Source organism: Papilio machaon, chromosome W (genome assembly GCF_912999745.1).
Source record: "Papilio machaon chromosome W, ilPapMach1.1, whole genome shotgun sequence".
In the NCBI taxonomy this organism is placed as follows: Eukaryota; Metazoa; Arthropoda; class Insecta; order Lepidoptera; family Papilionidae; genus Papilio; species Papilio machaon.
Genome location: NC_060015.1, coordinates 6,027,530 through 6,046,705, shown reverse-complemented (window position 1 = coordinate 6,046,705; position 19,176 = coordinate 6,027,530). Strand labels below are relative to the sequence as shown.

At 47.1% G+C, this 19,176-nt stretch overlaps 1 pseudogene; it reads right to left on the bottom strand.

The window, feature by feature from the left end:
- Positions 1-957: 957 nt before the first annotated feature.
- LOC123723372 overlaps positions 958-19,176 on the bottom strand; it is a 44,024-nt pseudogene continuing 25,805 nt past the window's right edge.

Sequence of the window (19,176 nt, the reverse complement as noted above, 5' to 3'; positions counted from 1 at the left end):
TTTAGCAAAGCTGGGACTTTGTGAAGCAGAAAACCCAGGTACAGATAGGTACGATGGCCAGGTATAACATTTTACAATTACGATACTCAGTAAAGCTGAATTTGATATAATGTTACATATCTAAATTTTTTTCTTACCAAAGAGTCACAGGCGGTAGATAATTAAATTACAAGGCTAATTTGATAGTTGTCGCTCAGTTAGTTTTAAATGAAAAACTGTAAATTAATTTCGATAGTACTGAACTTAAGTACCTAATCATATTTCTGCTGAAAAAGTCCCAGCTTTACGGAAATGACGTCCCAACTGCCCGCCGTGGGATCCTGACCTATCATCCTCGCCATTATCTAAATATTTAAGTTAATTACCGACGTATTGGCAAATGACCCGTGCGTTAGTTATAACGCATCTCGCACGCGCACCGCTTTTCCGCAATCATTGTAACCTAGTATTTATTCGATAAAAATCTACTTTTATTTTTATCATATAGAATATATCTTCCTCATCACCATCGAATACTTACCAGTTAACTTTTATATATATCTAAAGCTAGAATCATTCAACGGCCCGTCCACGAACGGTGTACAATGCCGGCTCTCTGTCCCCCCTTAAATTTTTTTCAATTTTGTTCAGTTAATTCTTATATTTTTTAATAAAATTTCATGAAGACCTAATGAAAACGGGTACAGGAAACCAATGGCACTTTACACGGTACCTAGGCATTTCATAAATTATGTCATAAAATGACGACTAAAGAACCTATATATATGTAAATTTTTACTCCGTGACTTATAATTAAGTTTCGTTATAATACCTAATCACATCGATTTAGAACATTTGTTGTGTGGTAGTGATAGAGCGGCCCACGGCTTGTCGCTTGAGTCCATGAAACAAGAAGTTGGCGGCGGCCTTGATGGGGGCGACCAGCGGCGCCGGCGCACGCGCAGCTATCTCCCATTGTCAGACGTTGCCGGGGGTGGGGAAGCGCGGCGGGGGCAGCGGGGGCGGCGCCCGTCCACCCTCCCCGGCTCCCGACGACTGCTCCGACACTACACACAAATACATACATAAACGTAATCTGCAGTCACACATCCACCTATGTCACTAAATCATATTATCTAATACACCTAAGAAAGTATCTATGCTACCAGCATTTAAATACCAATAAGCATGTAGCGACCAAATATTTCTCTTCGAATGGCTTGAACCGAATGGAACCTAACGGAGTCTTTGAAATGTTATTGTGACGCAAGGTGTCTCGTTATAGTACCGAATTATAAAATTATAATTATAATTGTTAACAGCCCTGCCATTACATTACTATATACCCGATTGCATCTTTTCGTGTTACAACTTTGCAACGTTTGTTTATTTTTACAAATGTCAAAATATCTTATGTTATCAATTTTTAACACGCTTTGATGAGTAAGAAACGTTAGTTCAAACTCAGCATTGTGAAAAGATCCGTTAAAAATATCACATATCTTAAAAATATTTAGAAAAACCAGAAAACAATACTATATCGAACGCAAAACAAGTTAAAAGCATTTGTACACTTTCGAATTAAAAATGTCACCTCAAAACAATTTTTAATTTTGTACAAATCGACTTCGTTTGAAAATAAACCGCAGCTCGCTCCCGTCGCGTCGTCTAGCTAGACCACGTAGTTAGTTTCGTACAAACTCGGGCACAACATTCGACAAAAGAATATTACTATATACGAGTATATTTTATGTTACAAAGCTTTCGATACCAAAAAATAGCTTTCCAGGAAATTGTATTACATCTTAGTTAACTGGTGGTGTGATTTATTAGCTGACCAAATGTTTAATTTTTAAAAATGCTTTTCGCAATTCGCAACTATGCAAAAGACGTATCGAAGAATCACAGCCTTTTACTAAACTGAAATATCTTCGTTTCTTCGACTATTGTTTTTCGTTTTAAAAAAGCTTTTCTCTAAACAGCTGTGTAAATATTTTCCTTCCATTGTTTCAGAGGCAGTCTTAAACAGAGTGCCCACTTATTAATATTAAAGTTTGTAACAATAACTTTTTTTTTCGCATTTGTATAAATTAAATTATTGACGAGATGATTACATTCAATGAATAATTGTTATAAGCAAAAGCATTGGAAGAATATGTTGGGCACAAATATTCAATGGAGTGCGAATTCTGGTATGAAAAGGTAGAGTAGCAAGATAAAAATGTACTTATGACAATGATCAGCTTGGGTTACGTTAACCTTTACACATAAAGCACATGGTACACAAATTAAACTACACATATGTCTGTGGGTTTTTACTGCCGTGGCACTTGTATTAACACATATTGATGTCTCTGTTTTGTCAAAAAGAATGTAATACAAGTGTCAGTGCAGTTGAGTTCAGGGTAGCAATAAAAGAAGGTATGTACGAGTATACATACAAGTTTTTCTGGTTTTATAGCGTCGATAAAAGGTAGGTAATAGAAGTTTTATGTTCATTTTCAGTTTTATGTTATTTGATTTAAAATAAACTTTTTATGAATTATTGAAACTGTTTTAAGAAATCAAAGTAATTAGTTTTGGCTGAATAAATAATTTCATTAAGTAATCAAGGTAGTAGACGAGAGTGCCTTTTTATGTTTCTTTAATAGAGGCTAATTCCGTTTTTAGTCGGACTAGCGCGTATTGCGCGTATCTCCAACTTTTCTAAGAGTGTCTAAGTTCGGGCGTTACCACAGCAACCTCGACCTGGGCCGCTTAATACCATTTAAATTGTTATTAATGGATATGATATATGATTGTGGATTGACTTTTGAGTTTATTAATAAGCGAATGTGTAAAGGAGGGTTTTCGCAATGTGTAATTTTACTGATGAGTGCTAAAAACCCGAATTCTTCAGAATCATGCGTCGTGAAAACCCGCCTTTTATAAACTGTGGTTAAGCTATGGGTTGTGATAGGACGTCGTGTGGTGTAGTGGGACTGGGTGTGGTGTGGCGTGGAGTCACTCACGTGAGTCGTGTTTCTCGTCAAGGGGCGCGGGCGGCGGCGGCGGCGGCAACTGCTGCTCGAGCGCGTTCACGCAATTCATCATGCTCCCATAAAGTCGGCTGTCCCGAAAACTGTCCCTGGACATACCACCATCATCGTCACCGACCACACACCTCGCTGCGGCTCGCTTCGTTTACTTACAGCGAACGCACGCACTCCCATTTAATTTCCCATTTTATATTGTTTTATTGTTGGTATGGAAGATAGAAGATATAATTTTTTGTTTTGTGCATTTAATTTGAATGAAAATAACAGTTTACACTGTAGTTTTATCGATTTTTTTGTTTTTTAACAGTTTCTGAAGTAGTTTATAGTTTTAAGTAATGTCCTTCTTGAAAATTGATTTCAGGAGTCTTAATATACTCGTATATCTTGTCACTGTAATGAGTATTGTAAATATTACAAATATCTTGATAAGATGTGATGCCTGACAATAACAGACTTGTACATGTTTCGGATTTGGGAGAACATTCGGTGGTGCTTGGCGTGCCGAAGGGGGGTCGTCTCACCGGCGGCGCAGGCACGGCGGCGGCGCGGCGGCGGCGCGGCGGCAGTGCCATGGGGGAATGCAGTGTTACATGGCGATGGTCGTGTTTGACAGGTGTGAGAATCACGAGTGGTAATGATTAAAATAGAAACAAAAGAAATTGTTACACACGTCAAAAAATTTACTCACCTGCCGTTAGAATTACGGAACAGTGCCAAAATCTCTTCGTAGGTCTTGTTTTTTGTTTCAGGAACTTTTTTGTACGTAAATATCCAAAAAATTGCAAGGAATACACTAAAAGGCAGGAATGTATAATTTTCCAGAAGGGCCTGTAAATGAAATTATTTTTTTACAAATGAAATTTAAAATGTTATTATTTTTGAACATAGTAAAATAATATATGTAAAGGGTCACCTTCATGCTTGGAAATCCGATTCCGACGACAAAGTTAGCCATCCAATTAACTAGGACAGCAATAGCCATCGCGCTGGGTCGCGGACCCTGGGAGAAGAGCTCGGCGGTGATGAGCCAGGGTATGGATCCAGGGCCCACCGCGAAGAACACCACGAAGCTCAGCGTAGACACCACTGACTAGTAGCTCATCCAGTCTATCATCTCCTGCACATACCCGAAGAACTCCTATCAGGAAGTAGTAATGATGCTCTTTCCCGTCGCCGACCGGTTAAGAAATAAACAACAAACATAAATGCACATCACGCGTCTATCGGTTTTGTGTGAATATGTCTGTAAGCAATTATTATCCTTTGCTCGGACTTGTACACTGTCTCTGCTGAAGTACGGCAAGGCAACTAAATGCACTGTTCCATTTACACGGGCTTTCTATATTTCCCTACAGAACGGTAGGTCAAGTTCCTTTGCAGAAATGTCGATTTAACTCAATGTACTGCACTGAACAGTTCGGAGGTCCAAAACTAGGCACTGCGCACTGCATGTTGAGTAAAACCGTCATTGTTTCGGCCAAAGAAGTTGTTGTATTCCATTGTGTACGTCATTACCGGACAAAGTGTAGTGAAGCCCTTTGTTTTATCTGAATGCGTATGCTATAGTGAGAAGTGCTACGTCTGCTTTTGAGCAGTGTTGTATGTAAAAAACTTCGCTTTATTTCAAAGGCGTGCGACAGAGCTCCACGTGAAACTATCGAATTGGTTTCGTCATTAATTCGTGTAATGACCAGAATATGTGTATGGTGCTTTGTGACTGATGTGACTTACATTTATATTTGTAAATTTATTCCTTTATATTTTTACTTTCCTACCGGGACTCCGGCATCAGTAACAGGAAAGTCGCAAAGGGGGGGGGGGTTTACTAGCGTTAAGCAAAAGCAAATCAACGTGAAGTAGTGAACTGGTAAAAAACACAAAAACATAAAAGCCTTCATGCAAATATAGTTAACTGGATTCGGAGATTTATTATTAAGTTAAAATTGAAGCTTTTAAGAGCAAACTGTAAGCGAAAAGATAAATTGAATCAAAGTATACGATACAATTATCCCATCAAAGAAATGGATACATGACAACTATATACAAAATCTTACGTAACAATTTAATTAAAAGCGAACAATGAGGGCTTGAAATGTATTCAGTATTCATATATCATGAAACAAAATTAAATAATTGAAAGAGAAATTCGAATGAACAAGATAGTTACTTAGTTGTCGAGCACACAATAATTTTAACAATGTGAAAATAACGAACAAAGCGGTAAAAAGCGTGCTTAAGCAAATAGTTAATTCTAGAACAATCAGCTTCATGTTCCGCGCATCGTTGATACAGAATAAACAACAGCAAACAACGCGCGGATTACACGAATTGAAACCCACAGGGGCCTGCTCCTTCCGTAACAACATTTGTGTTTGATTTTAGACTGTAATTAATTAATTCCTTTAATGTAAAATGGAAGGAACAAGCCAGTAAAATATTACCGAAAAAACTTACTCAAATATGAGTTTAAATGTACGTAATTCTTTAATTAAAATAGGTACTTGTAAGCTTGATGTTAAAGATTCCAAAATTCTTTTCGATGTAAATCGTCAAACAAGCCGTGAAATAACCTTTAAGTTTAAAAAACCATATTCAAAGATAATGCCGTGTAGGAATCGATGCCAAGTGCAGCTACCTATCTATTTTGCTTGTGATTTGTCACAAGCAAAGTAATATGTATTAAGATAAAGAAATTTGGTTTTGTATTAACAAGATTTTATATTATTTTAAATTCAATCCTGAATTCCAAGAAAACACGAAAGTGAATGGTGATTTTTTTGGTGAATTCAGAAGGTTCTTATTGTTCATTGTCATTCTTATATAAGACACACCTTTATAAGGAAAGAGATGGTAATGAATATGGAGAAGATGAACATTCCTCCGAGGCCGTAGAGGTGCAGTGTACGGCGGCCGGTCCGGTCCATGAGCGGCAGAGATACGAGCGTCATGCCCACCATGATCGCACCAATGCCCATCGTTGCGAACTTTGCAGACTCCTCTGTTAGACCAGAGGACGTGAACAGCGAAGTTGAATAATAGAAAACCTGCAGAAAACATACCTACAATTCATAACTTTTTCATGTAGTCATCAATTAAAACATATTACGGGGTAACTATTGCCTAAAATAAACATCAATTTTGAGAGATACGACAGGTTTTCGTGTACCAAAAAGAGTATGAACCCTCATTTTAATATTCACTTTCGATCGATATTCAATCAACAATTCATGTTTAAACAACACTAGTTCGAACCGCATTAATTCCGCTGAGTTGCTGAGAGAGTTGCATGACGACCCCGATAAGCAACGGCGCTCGAAGCGTGGGGGAGCAAAGCAGTTCCCTCATCGATATGGAGGCTTCCGCCTGCTGCGCTCGCTCCTCCGCCCGCATCTCCTCAATATCCTCTTCCACCTGGAAGCAATTCTATCTCAATATACACGTCCGCTTAACTCACAATGGAACTTTTATTTTTATTTTCATACCTGATTGCTGGCGCGTAATCTCCGTAGTGCCCTTCGTGCCTCTTCTTCCCATTGACGAGTAATCAGCAAATAACGAGGCGATTCGGGGCAGGCGGGCAAGAGCAATAGTTGTAGAATAGCAGGACAGACCGCTAGACCTAAATCATAACAGTTACCTAAGCACCAGTAGAATTTACTTAAAAAATATTACTTAATGCTGCTTCTGCAAGTTAGCTGTAAAATTCGATTTTGGTAATGATACCTTGTCCTCAACGCGAACAAAGTCGTAAATAAAGGCTAGCATAAAGAAAATAATTGTTTTCGCATTTACAAGTGGTTCGTGATGCAGTACTAGCACAAAATAAGGTGAAGTAAGATTTTTCGTAAAGTTTTATAATATTTATTTTTCTATGAAAGCAGTATTTAATCAGTGTCTTGAAAGTCAACGACGCATATTTATTCTGCATCGAAGTTGGTCTCCACTTGTACAATACTTGCCCTGACCGAGTCAAATGTCGTGTAAACTTTACTTAAACTTGCTCGTAGCATTTTCCACTAAGTTTTATTTATTTTTCCTAGTTCACTTTTTCAACTAAAATATGATACAAAATCCAAAACGTTTTATTTGAAATTTATTGAGAAATTCTTTATGTATTTATATACAAAGGTATATAAAGGTAAGTATCAACCTTCAACCTAAGGATTGTGACCTGCATTCATCATGTATTTCCATTTTAACCAATTTACACAAAGCCAATGCGAGTTTGAGTGATTATCATCATCACCAACATTTGAGTCGATGGACGATGCACATCTCTTACTTTAAACGTCGTACTATTCACCTTTAAATCATTTATTTTACAAGTGGACAGATTAAATTTTCTACTTTCTATTTCTGTATAAATGTGCAAAAATGTTGAATATTAATATTTAGCATACTACATTTTTGCACGTTTATATTAGGTCCTTACATATGAAATTGGCGTTTTGTATGGGAGGAACAAAAAGTCGAATATTTTTTAATATAATATATTTAATTAATCAAAGTATGAACCATTATTTTCTATGCACTTTTGCCATCTCATAGGTAGTTCATTGATCCCTTTACTAAAAAAACCAGTCGGACGGGAATCAATAAAATCTTTGAAGGCGATTTGGACTGCCCCATCGGAGTTGAATTTTTTCCCTTGCAAGAAGTTATCCAAATTTCGAAAAAAATGGTAATCTGTTGGAGCAAGGTCCGGGGAGTACGGAGGATGTCTTAGACTTTCCAATTGAAGCTCTTCTAATTTAGTAGCCGTCTGTTGCGCAGTGTGTGGTCTAGCGTTGTCGTGAAGCAGCAGTGGCGTGGAGCGATTGACCAGCCTAGGTTGTTTAGCCGCTAGCTTTTCCATCATGGTTTGCAATTGCTGACAATAGACATCAGCCGTAATAGTCTGGCCAGATTTGAGAAAACTGTAATGAACAATACCGGCACTAGTCCACCAAACGGTTACAAGTAACTTTTTTGGGGTTAATTTTCGCTTGGGGCAGGATTTGGCTGGCCAACCCGTAATCTGCACTGAGCGGACCGGGGGCCCTGCGCACTGAGCGCGGGGCTGCGAGGAAGAAAACCTCTCTAAAAAATTACCCGGTGGCAACACCACACTTGGCCGTCCACTGGTCATTTTGATCGGTGGACGCCAAGCAAACCGTAATCCGCACTGAGCGGACCGGGGGCCCTGCGCACTGAGCGTGGGGCCGCGAGGAAGAAAACCTCTCTAAAAAATTACCCGGTGGCAACACCACACTTGGCCGTCCACTGGTCTTTATGATCGGTGGACGCCAAGCAAACCGTAATCCGCACTGAGCGGACCGGGGGCCCTGCGCACTGAGCGTGGGGCCGCGAGGAAGAAAACCTCTCTAAAAAATTACCCGGTGGCAACACCACACTTGGCCGTCCACTGGTCTTTATGATCGGTGGACGCCAAGCAAACCGTAATCCGCACTGAGCGGACCGGGGGCCCTGCGCACTGAGCGTGGGGCCGCGAGGAAGAAAACCTCTCTAAAAAATTACCCGGTGGCAACACCACACTTGGCCGTCCACTGGTCTTTATGATCGGTGGACGCCAAGCAAACCGTAATCCGCACTGAGCGGACCGGGGGCCCTACGCGCTGAGTGTGGGGTCGCGAGGAAGAAAACCTCTCTAAAAAATTACCCGGAGGAGGAGTACACGCCCATTGGGCGGTGCTAGGCGCGGCGTGCACCGAGGTGCCGTCGTGCGGAGTGGAGGGGTGTTTTTCCCGCGGGGCTATGCCGGACAGGGCCTCCCATACCGGACAGGCCCGCGAGGAACACCAGTAGACCCTGAGGGGTCGGAGGATGGTGGGTCTTCAAGGCCCTCGGCGCGATAGGGTTGGTCAACCCGGCCTCCCTATTGGGCAAAACGACGTTGTGCGGCAGCACTCTAAACTGCAGAGGACTTTGGTCGGTGGATGGCGGCCTTATAGGTCGTGCGTTGATGGAAGGGGGACCTCACCCTGCTAACAAAGGCGGTTTCCGGTGTCCGATAACACTGGACAAAGTATGAGATGGCAAGCCTACAAAACATACTACCCCAGGAGGGTACCTCCGGCACTGCCGGGGGAGAATCCCTCCCCGTGGCCTCGGCCGCGGGCTGCCCCGCGTATTCTGGGGGGGGCAAGGACTGCTTTTCCAATACGACGACTCAGGCTAGAATAATGGAAACGATTGCACGTGATCTGGATTCGGAGGTGACGAGGCGCCCGTCGCTGGACGGCGTCAAAATGAAAGAGGCGAGAGTGCGGCTGGAACGCTTGCCGATCGCGGCACTCAGCGATACATCGGAGGGAAAGACAAGAAGTGACAGGATGGAGTGCGATGGTGGAGCAGCGTCCGATTCGGACTGCAGCCTCACCGTCGCTGCCGAAAGGGGGCCGATTTCGGACGCCATGGCTGCAATGCTCGGCGCGAAACGACCCCGCCTCAGTGAGGGGTCCACGGACGATGAACGGACGGCGTCCCCAGGGATGGCAAGGTGGCGCCAACAAGAGAAGAGGGCCGCGGCCAAGGCTCGCGCCAAACAAAAAGAGGAAGACCTGGAGAAAGAAGCTGAGCTCGCTCGCTTCCGGCGCGAGACGCGGTCTGCGTTGTTTCCCCGACCTGACGATAGGACGGGAGAGAGGTGTGCCGCTCAGCTCCAAGAGCAGGTGCAGGAGGACTTGGCCATTATTGAGAGGGTCGCGTCCAAGTCCTCCAATTTGAAGGGCAACTTTGTGCGAGCCCTGAAGGACGCTGCGGTATCAATCAAGGAAGCCGTGGAAGTCCTCGGGGCCCGCACACTATCGGAGGAGACGTGCCAGCTCCAGGCGGACAACGCCCGCCTGCGGGCCGAGATGGATGCACTCCATAAGGAGCTAGCAGCCATAAAGGAGGATCTGCGGAAACGGGGTTCCGCAATCTCCTCCCACCCGGATACGACAGTGAAGGCCGTCCCCGCATCACGGCCCCCACAAACACCTAACGAGACGTCCTCCGTGGAGGAGATCTGTCGCGCAGTAATGGTCCAGGTCGGAGGCATGATGAACGCCCGCCTGGCCTCGCTTGAGGACAGACTCCTCCCGGAGAGGAACCTGCGGCCGCCTCTCGCGGCCGATAAGAAGAGAGACGGGAGCACGTACGCTGCCAAGCTTGCGGGGCAGCCGACGGTGCCCGCCAAAGGAAGAGACCAGGGAGCGGCCAGGCAGGCGGCGCAGAAAGTGCCAGCCCAGCCAGGCACCAGCGGCACCCAACGAAAGGCTCCCGCTGCGCCATCGCAGCGCCCGCCGGGCCCCGCCCAGAGCCGGCCCGAGACACAGGGCACGAGCGCCCCCTCACCCGCTACTGCGGAAAAGGGGAAGAGTAAGAGAAGGAGAAAGAGGAGAAAGAATAAGAAAAAGAACTCACCACCCGGGCAGCAGCAGTCGCAGCCCGTGGTTGGTGAGTGGATAAAGGTGGGGCCCAAAAGGCGACAAAAGGAGAAGGCTGGTGCCGCCAAACTCCACGCGCCCCGGTCGTCTGCGGTGGTCATTACGCTGCAGCCGGGTGCATCAGAGAGAGGTGCCACTTATGCAAGCGTCCTCGCCTCGGCAAAGGAGAGGATTAACCCGGCCGAGTTTGGAGCCCAGGGCGTTCGCCTTCGGAAGGCTGCCAACGGGGGTCGTATTTTTGAGTTCCCAGGCGCCTCCAGTGGCGAGAAGGCGGACTCCCTGGCCCAAAGGCTGCGGGAGGTCCTAGATGGTGAAGTCGTCCGCGTCTCCCGGCCTACTAAGTCGGTGGCGCTGCGGGTGTCAGGCTTAGACGACTCTACCACCGATGCCGAGGTGGTCGCCGCGATTGCTGCAGTGGGAGGGTGCCCCGCCGAGCAGCTGCGGGCCGGCGTGATGTCCACCGGCCGCGACGGACTGGGATCAGTGGTTGTCCAGTGTCCCGTCGCGGCTGCGAAAAAGATCGTAACCGCTGGTCGTCTTCTGGTGGGCTGGGTGTCCGCCCAGGCTAGAGTGCTGGATGCCCGGCCAATGAGATGTTTCAGGTGCCTGGCTCCCGGGCACCTATCCGGCCTGTGCCAGGGGGTGGACCGCTCCGGACTCTGCTTCCGGTGCGGTCAACCAGGGCACAAGGCCCGCGGATGCACCGCTGCGCCTCACTGCGTGGTCTGCGCTGCGGCCGGCATGCCGGCGGAGCACCGAGTCGGCAATAAAGCCTGCGTCTCCCCACCCAAGGGGAAGAGAAGTAAGAAGGGAGGTGGGGACGGTCAGAACCCGACGGTCGGACAGCCCACTGCCTCACCCCTACAGGCGGCACCGCCGCAGGCCGAGGAGGTTGCTATGGTCGTGGAATAATGGCCCTAAACCTCCTCCAAGCCAACATCAATCACTCCGCCAGAGCTCAGGACCTTCTGTTCCAGAGCATGGCGGAGTGGAACATCCACGTGGCGGTGGTGGCCGAGCCATACCGGGTCCCAGCTGGGGACGATTGGGTGGGAGACGCAGACGGGCTGGTGGCCATAACATCCCGGTCCATCGCAGGCTCTCCGGCCTTCGCGGACGTGGTCCGAGGCCGGGGATACGTTTCGGCCCTCGTCGGCGACATCATGGTGGTCGGAGTGTACTTCTCGCCGAATCGGAGTCTCGCCGACTTCGAGTCTTTTCTTTCTGAGGTCGGCGTCCTGATAGGCGGAAGTCGCTCCTCCCGGGTGCTCATCGCGGGGGACCTCAACGCCAAATCCTCGGCTTGGGGGTGCCCGGCGACAGATCCGCGAGGCCGGGAGTTAGAAGATTGGGCGGTGGAGACCGGACTCGTGGTCCTTAACCAGGGGTCGGTCAACACGTGCGTGCGGCGTCAGGGCGGCTCCATTGTTGACGTCACCTTCGCCGATGCCGTCCTGGCACGCCGTGTTCGTGGCTGGCGGGTGGCCGAGGACGTGGAGACGCTATCGGACCACCGGTACGTGAGGTTCGACATCTCCGCGTCCCCGTCCAACCCGAGCCCAGTCCCAGGCCGGCCCCCGAGCGGGGAGGGCCCACGCTGGTCGCTGTCGCAGATGGACCGGGATTTCCTGGTCGAGGTCGCTCTCGTGGAGGCGTGGTTCTCCGCGCCCCGAGAGTCTGTGGTCGAGGTCGGTCAGGAGGCGGCGCGGTTGGGTGCGGCCATGTCGCGTATTTGCGACGGGGCCATGCCGAGGGTCCGTTCCGTCCCCTCCAAAAAGCCGGTGTACTGGTGGACCGCCGAGCTCACGCTGCTGCGCGGTTCTTGCGTGGCGGCGAGACGCCGGTACACCCGCTACCGTCGGCGGAGGCGTCGGGACCCGACGGAAGAAGAGCGGCTCTACTCCCTCTACAGAAGTGAGATCCAGGCCCTGCGGGCGGCGATCGGCGCGGCGAAGGACAAGGCGAATGACGAGATGCTGAAGACTCTGGATATTGATCCATTCGGGAGGCCCTACAAGGCCGTGCGGCGAAAGCTCCGGTCTAGGGGTCCCCCCATCACCCAGAGTCTTCAGCCTCATGAAGTCGACACGGTGGTCGCTGGCCTGTTCCCGCCAGCAGCTGCCGGTTTCGTGGCGCCGGAAATGGCTGACCCCACTGTAGAGGGAGGAGCGGATTCAGGTGCACCGCCGGTAACGGAGGAAGAGCTGAGGGCGGCGGTGTTGCGCATGCGCGCTAAAAACACTGCCCCCGGCCCCGACGGTGTGCCCGGTTGCGCCTGGGTTCTAGCGCTGGAGCCGCTCGAACCGTGGATTCGGGCACTTTTCCAGGCCTGCTTGGAGCGGGGCCAGTTCCCGAGTGAGTGGAAGAAGGGGAAACTGGTCCTGCTCAAAAAGGATGGACGTCCGGCCCACGAGCCGTCGGCGTACCGACCGATCGTTCTGCTGGACGAGATCAGCAAGCTCTTTGAGCGTGTCGTTGCCGCTCGTCTCGTCCAGCATCTGGAGAGGGTGGGGCCGAATCTCAGCGCCAACCAATTCGGCTTCCGCACTGGCAGGTCCACCCTTGACGCCATTGCGCGGGTGAGGACCCTTGCGGAGGATGCCGAGTCCCAGGGTGAGGTGTTGTTGGCCGTGTCTTTAGACATTTCCAACGCCTTCAACACCCTGCCCTGGGAAACCATCAGGGAGGCGCTGGGATACCACGGTTTCCCGCCGTACCTCAGGAGGATCGTCGCGGCCTACCTCTCCGAGCGATCGGTCGCGTACCCAACCAGCGTCGGCTGGTTGCAGAAGGCAACCTCGTGCGGTGTTCCGCAGGGGTCGGTTCTCGGGCCGCTCCTGTGGAACATCGGGTACGACTGGGTGCTGCGCCTGCCCCTCCCAAGCGGTGTCGAAGTCGTCTGCTATGCCGACGACACCTTGGTGACGGCGCGGGGCAGCACCCACAGGGAGGCCCGATGCAGGGCCACGGCTGGCCTGGCCATAACGGTGGCCAGGATTCGTCGCCTGGGTTTGGAGGTTGCTTTGCACAAGTCTGAGGCCATGTATTTCCACGGGCCTCGACGAGCACCTCCAACCCAGTCCGCGGTCATGGTGGGCGGAATTTCCATCGGCGTCGGGGGCACTATGAAATACCTCGGACTCGTCCTCGATAGCCGATGGAAATTCGAAGAGCACTTCCGGCGTCTCGTCCCGAAGCTCATGGGGGCGGCTGGGGCCCTTAGCCGGCTCCTGACAAACTTGGGCGGCCCGGGCTCGCGGTGTCGCCGCCTGTACACAGGCGTGGTGCGGTCGATGGCACTTTACGGCGCACCTATCTGGGCGGATACTCTGACCGCCCGGACTCGAGCCCTGCTGCGAAAGCCGCAGAGGGTCATGGCGGTCAGAGTAAGTCGTGGCTATCGCACCGTGTCGTGCGACGCGGCCTGTGTGCTGGCGGGGACGCCGCCATGGGACTTAGACGCGGAGGTGCTCTCCGGCGCCTACTGGCGGAGAGTAGATGCCCGATCCCGGGGGGAGATCCCTCCCCCGGATCAGGAGAGTGCGTGGCGGCGGGCGGCGGAGGCGCAGCTCGTCACCGAATGGCGGGAGCGGCTGCTTACGGCGTCCGCCGGCCAACGCACCATTGAGGCGATCCGGCCCGTCCTCGAGCTCTGGACGGGTCGGAAGCACGGGGCTCTCTCGTTCCGTCTGGTGCAGGTACTCTCGGGACATGGTTGTTTCGGGGCGTATCTGTGCCGGATTGCGCGGCGAGAGCCCAGTGCGAGGTGTCATGAGTGCGGCCACGCTGAGGACTCGGCCCAGCACACTCTGGAGTCGTGTGTGCACTGGTCGGCCCAGCGCGCCGCACTCGTGGCAGAAATCGGGACGGACCTCTCGCTGCCTGCTGTCGTCAACGCGATGGTGGGTAGCGAGAGCTCCTGGAACGCTGTCGCCTCCTTCTGCGAGGAGGTGATGGCGCTGAAGGAGGCGGCGGAACGACGGCGGGAGGAGGACGCAGCCGCGGACCCTCTTCGCCGTCGACGCGATGGGCGCAGGCGGCAGGCGCATACCCGCCGTCTGCCTCCCTAAATGGAAGAGCTCCGGGCGATGGACGGCCTATTGCCCTATCGCCCGCCAAACCTTCGGGTGCTAGGCGCGCCTGGTATCGGGTGCGCCTTAAGACGTGTGTTGTGGGGACTCCCTACATCTTTGTCCCCACAAGAGGAGAGTCCGAGTGGACAACGCCGGCTGGGTCGCGGAAGATTGCGCAAGTGTTCCCGTGACCCAGCCACAAGGCGGAATGGAGGGCCCGAGGGGTTTTAGTGGGTATGGCCGAACGACTTTAGGCGAGTCCCACACTCCCTGCGCCACTGCACATACAGGCCCGGCGCAGGGGTGCGTAACTGCATTTCCCCTCGTACAAAAAAAAAAAAAAAAAAAAAGGATTTGGCTGGCTGGCCAGGATCCAACCATTGCGCTGAGCGCTTCCGATTATCGTAAAGAACCCATTTTTCATCACAGGTAATGATTCGGTTTAAAATACCTTCATTATTGTGCCGGTTTAGTAATGTAACGCAACAGTCGACGCGCGTTTGCCGGTTTGCTTCAGTCAATTCGTGAGTTACCCACCTTTCAAGCTTTTTAATCTTCCCAATTTGCTTCAAGTGAATTAAAACAGTTTTATCACTAACATCGCAGCCTGCAGCTAACTCGGACGTGGTTTGCGATGGATCCGCTTCCACAATAGCCTTCAACTCTTCATTATCAACTTGAGTCTCAGGCCGTCCACGGGGCTTGTTCTGCAGATCAAAATTTCCAGAACGAAAACGTTGGAACCAAAAACGAACTGTGTTTTCTTTTGCAACACGACCGCCATACACATCATTCACCCTTCGAGTCGTTTCCGCAGCACTAGTGCCACGGCGGAACTCGTACTCGTAAAAAATACGATATTTTAAGTTTTCCATTTTGTAAAATGAGTGACGCAAACAGAAAAAAACAGAAGAAAAAAAACAAATGAATGACGGTCATCGAACCACAAATACATGAGTCTATAGCTGTACAAATTTGAATTTGGAATTCCTTACCAAAGAGGAGAAATTCGTGATTAAAGTGGCCAGTACGAAAAACGCCAATTTCATATGTAAGGACCTAATATATAAATAGAAAGTAGAAAATTTAATCTACGTTCATTGCACGTACAGAATATTTGCCACTTGCCGGGTGTATTATATTTGCGTTGAAATGCATACACAATTCACACGTGTTACGTTCCAGGCATTACCAAAATGATTTACCAATGCGCTGCGGTCTGTTACTATTTAAGTTATTTCAAAATAGACGTAAGCGGGTTAGACAGACGGGATTTAAACAATATTTCCCTAATATAAAAATGTGGGTGAAAAGCAAATACAAATTTCTTCATTCTTTTCTTTGAACTTACTCGTGTAAAAATTCAAGTATCGCCAAGTTGAAGGAATACATAACATCTGGTAGTGATCTCATATGCAATCAAAATTTATAACGTTTTGATTTTATAAAAAAAATCATCAAAATTTTATTTCACTAGTAATATAATCAACTTACTGCACTGCAACAGTATTTCGACTTTGGTGTTTATAATGTATTGGATGTTGTAATAGCTTACCGAGCAGTATGGGTCACCCATCATCGGTGCCGAGGATCTGCTCGATGCCCAGCACCTGCGAAAGCAGAAGACCCACGGTGACCGCCAACTGGTTGACGGTGCCCAGTCCGCCGCGCAGGTTCAGCGGCGCTATCTCCGATATGTACATTGGCACTAGTGAAGTGTTCAGACCTGCACAACACACACACAACTGCACTCACAGAATAATTTCATCACCACGAGAAACTACCTGAAAAAAATGTAAATGCTTAAAAAGGTAAAATAATGACGAATTTATTTCCATTTACATTTTACAAAAATAAGAAGGTAAACCAACTTAACAACAGGCTTCCATCGTTCACAAAATGCGATATTTTAAAAATTCTCTTTCACAAAGATTTTACAAAGAACCTTACCCGAGATAAAGTTTTATTTTTAACTGCAAAGCTCCCTTTCAAAAAACAATGTTTCCGCGATTTTCAATATCGCGGCAACACGTAATCCTATGCAATTTAAACAGAAAATTGCTGCGAGCGTCTTATGGCAACATAATCTGCTCTATAAAAGATTTGTTTTATAAAAGATCAGCGAAACCAGAGAATTTATTACTTTCTGTTTACCATCAACGTGGAGTTTTTAATGAAAATCGGTTACGTCGTAACCGCGGAAAGCAATCGCCACAGTATCGGTTAACATGGCTCAAATTAATCCTGTGGTTAGAATTCAGTTGGTGTCAATTAATTTAACGCCGCTGAGACCCGTCGCTTGTCACAAAGTTGTTCTGTCTGAGCGTGCAGCATACATCGGTTCAAACTATCGCTTGCTTTGTGTGTCAAAGTTATTGTAAGCTTAGAATAGTTACCGCAATTGACGCCTATTATGAATCTTCCGAAGAACAGCATTTCGTAACAGTGAGAGATTTTGGTGAAACCCATGAGACTTGCGCCGCTGATGCCGAGGATATTGTTGAGCAGTAGACCTCCCTTCCTATCATTTAACATAATAAATACTCAATTGATGAATGTTGAAATAAAGTAACGAGTTTTTGTGAGGTCGTTAATCATTTAAATTACCTTCCGAATCTGTTTGCAATCATTCCGCCAGAGAAACCGCCAAGCATTCCGCCGATAGCAAAGATGCTAACCGCTATCGAATACAATGTGTTCACAGCATCGTCTTGTATATCTTTGCCGTAGCGATCCTTGTATACGTCTTTCATGAAGTTTTCGATGTTCTGAAGATAAAGCAGTTGTTTAGCTAGACGAGTAAGCTAGGATAGCGGACCCACATATTTTACACGGTTTTATCAACAAATATGGAAAGGTTTTTCACATATGTTATATGTTATATCCGAATAAATGCAGGTTGGATGAAATGGCGACAGGTCACCGGTGTGACTTGTGATCCAAGAATGCCACCCAAGCTTAAGGGACAGATCTACAAGTCAATCGTAAGACCTGTCTTATTGTACGGATCTGAATGTTGGGCCACCAAGGTTTCGGATGAAAGAAGATTGCATGTAGCTGAGATGCATATGCTAAGATGGATGTGTGGTGTGACAAGAAAAGATAAAGTTAAGAATGTGCATATCAGAGGAAGTTTGAAAGTAGCGCCAGTTATCGAGAAATTGAGGAGCAGAAGGTTAGCGTGGTTTGGACATGTTATGCGGAGGGATGATAATCATATAAACAAAAAAGTAATGAGATTAAATGTGGATGGCTATAAAGGTAGAGGAAGACCAAAGAAAGTATGGATGGATTGTGTGAAAGAGGATATGCGTAAGAAGGGGGTAAATTCAGATATGACGGCTAATAGAGATGTATGGAGGAGTAGTACATACTGTGCCGACCCTCCATAGGGATAAGGGCAGGTTGATGATGATGATGATGATGATTTTCATTATTCAAGAGAAGAAAAATTGAGATTAAAAAAGAAGAAAAATTGAGACAAGAAGATTATTTATGTTATGGTAAAAGTTCATCATCACAATACACATCTTTGTTGAGTTGTAATCGCTTTTTTTATAAGAGAAGTGAGCAAACGAGCGGCGGGAACACCAAGGTGATCATCGACGCCCTTGGACATCCGCAACACTAGAAGAACTGCAGATGCGTTGCCGGCCTTTTAAAAAGATATATATATGCTCGCTTCTTGAAGGACCCGCTTTCAAGTGATTTCGTCTTGTACTTAGTTTGATCGACATTTATATTTGCCGCTCTTTTAAAATAGTTACGATTTTTAAGAAATGTACTAATGAGTATATTTTATATTTTATTAGTAATAAAATGTAAAAATGATATTTATATGAGTCTCACTCTGCCGGGAGCGTTGATAACACCGGTGTTGTAGCCAAACTGCAACATGCCGAGGACCGCCGCTAAGATGGCGTACGACAAGAAAAACGTGAGACCCTGAAACAACACATAGCAATCATACATCTCAACTAAACCATATTGCTATCTCTGTTTCATTAATAGATAATAAAACGTACAGAAATATTAATAGGAAATAAAATGCAATCCTATTCTTCAACTACGAATAGGTACTCGTAGGATAAATACTTCATCTTGTAAATTTAGTCTTTCTACTTCATAACATAAAAGACATATATAAGTTGGTCATATATTAAAAAAAGTATTACGTATCATACTTTTAATAAATCAAGTATCCTTAAAAAAAAATTTGTACAATTTTTATTTCGACCAAAAAGAAACAGCAATTCTTTTTGTATTCGTCCAATATATTTAAAAATGACACGTATTTTTTAATTAAAACGAATAATCTGAGCATGTTATAAATATATTCCTACTACTATCGTCCTGTGTCATTACTCTGTACATTTGCTAAACTCTTTGAATCTTTAGTAACTCCGGTTCTCTCATCGCACTTGAACGTTGTATTAAAACACCAACAACATGGCTTTAGTAAAAAGAAATCGACTATAACCAATCTGGTATCATACGTTAATGATATATCTACGTCCATAGACTCTAAATTACAAGTAGATGCAATATATACTGACTTCAGCAGCGCATTTGACAAGGTGGACCACAATATTTTAGCAAAGAAGTTATCTAGCTATGGTGTGCATGGGGTGATCTTAAATTGGTTTCATTCTTACC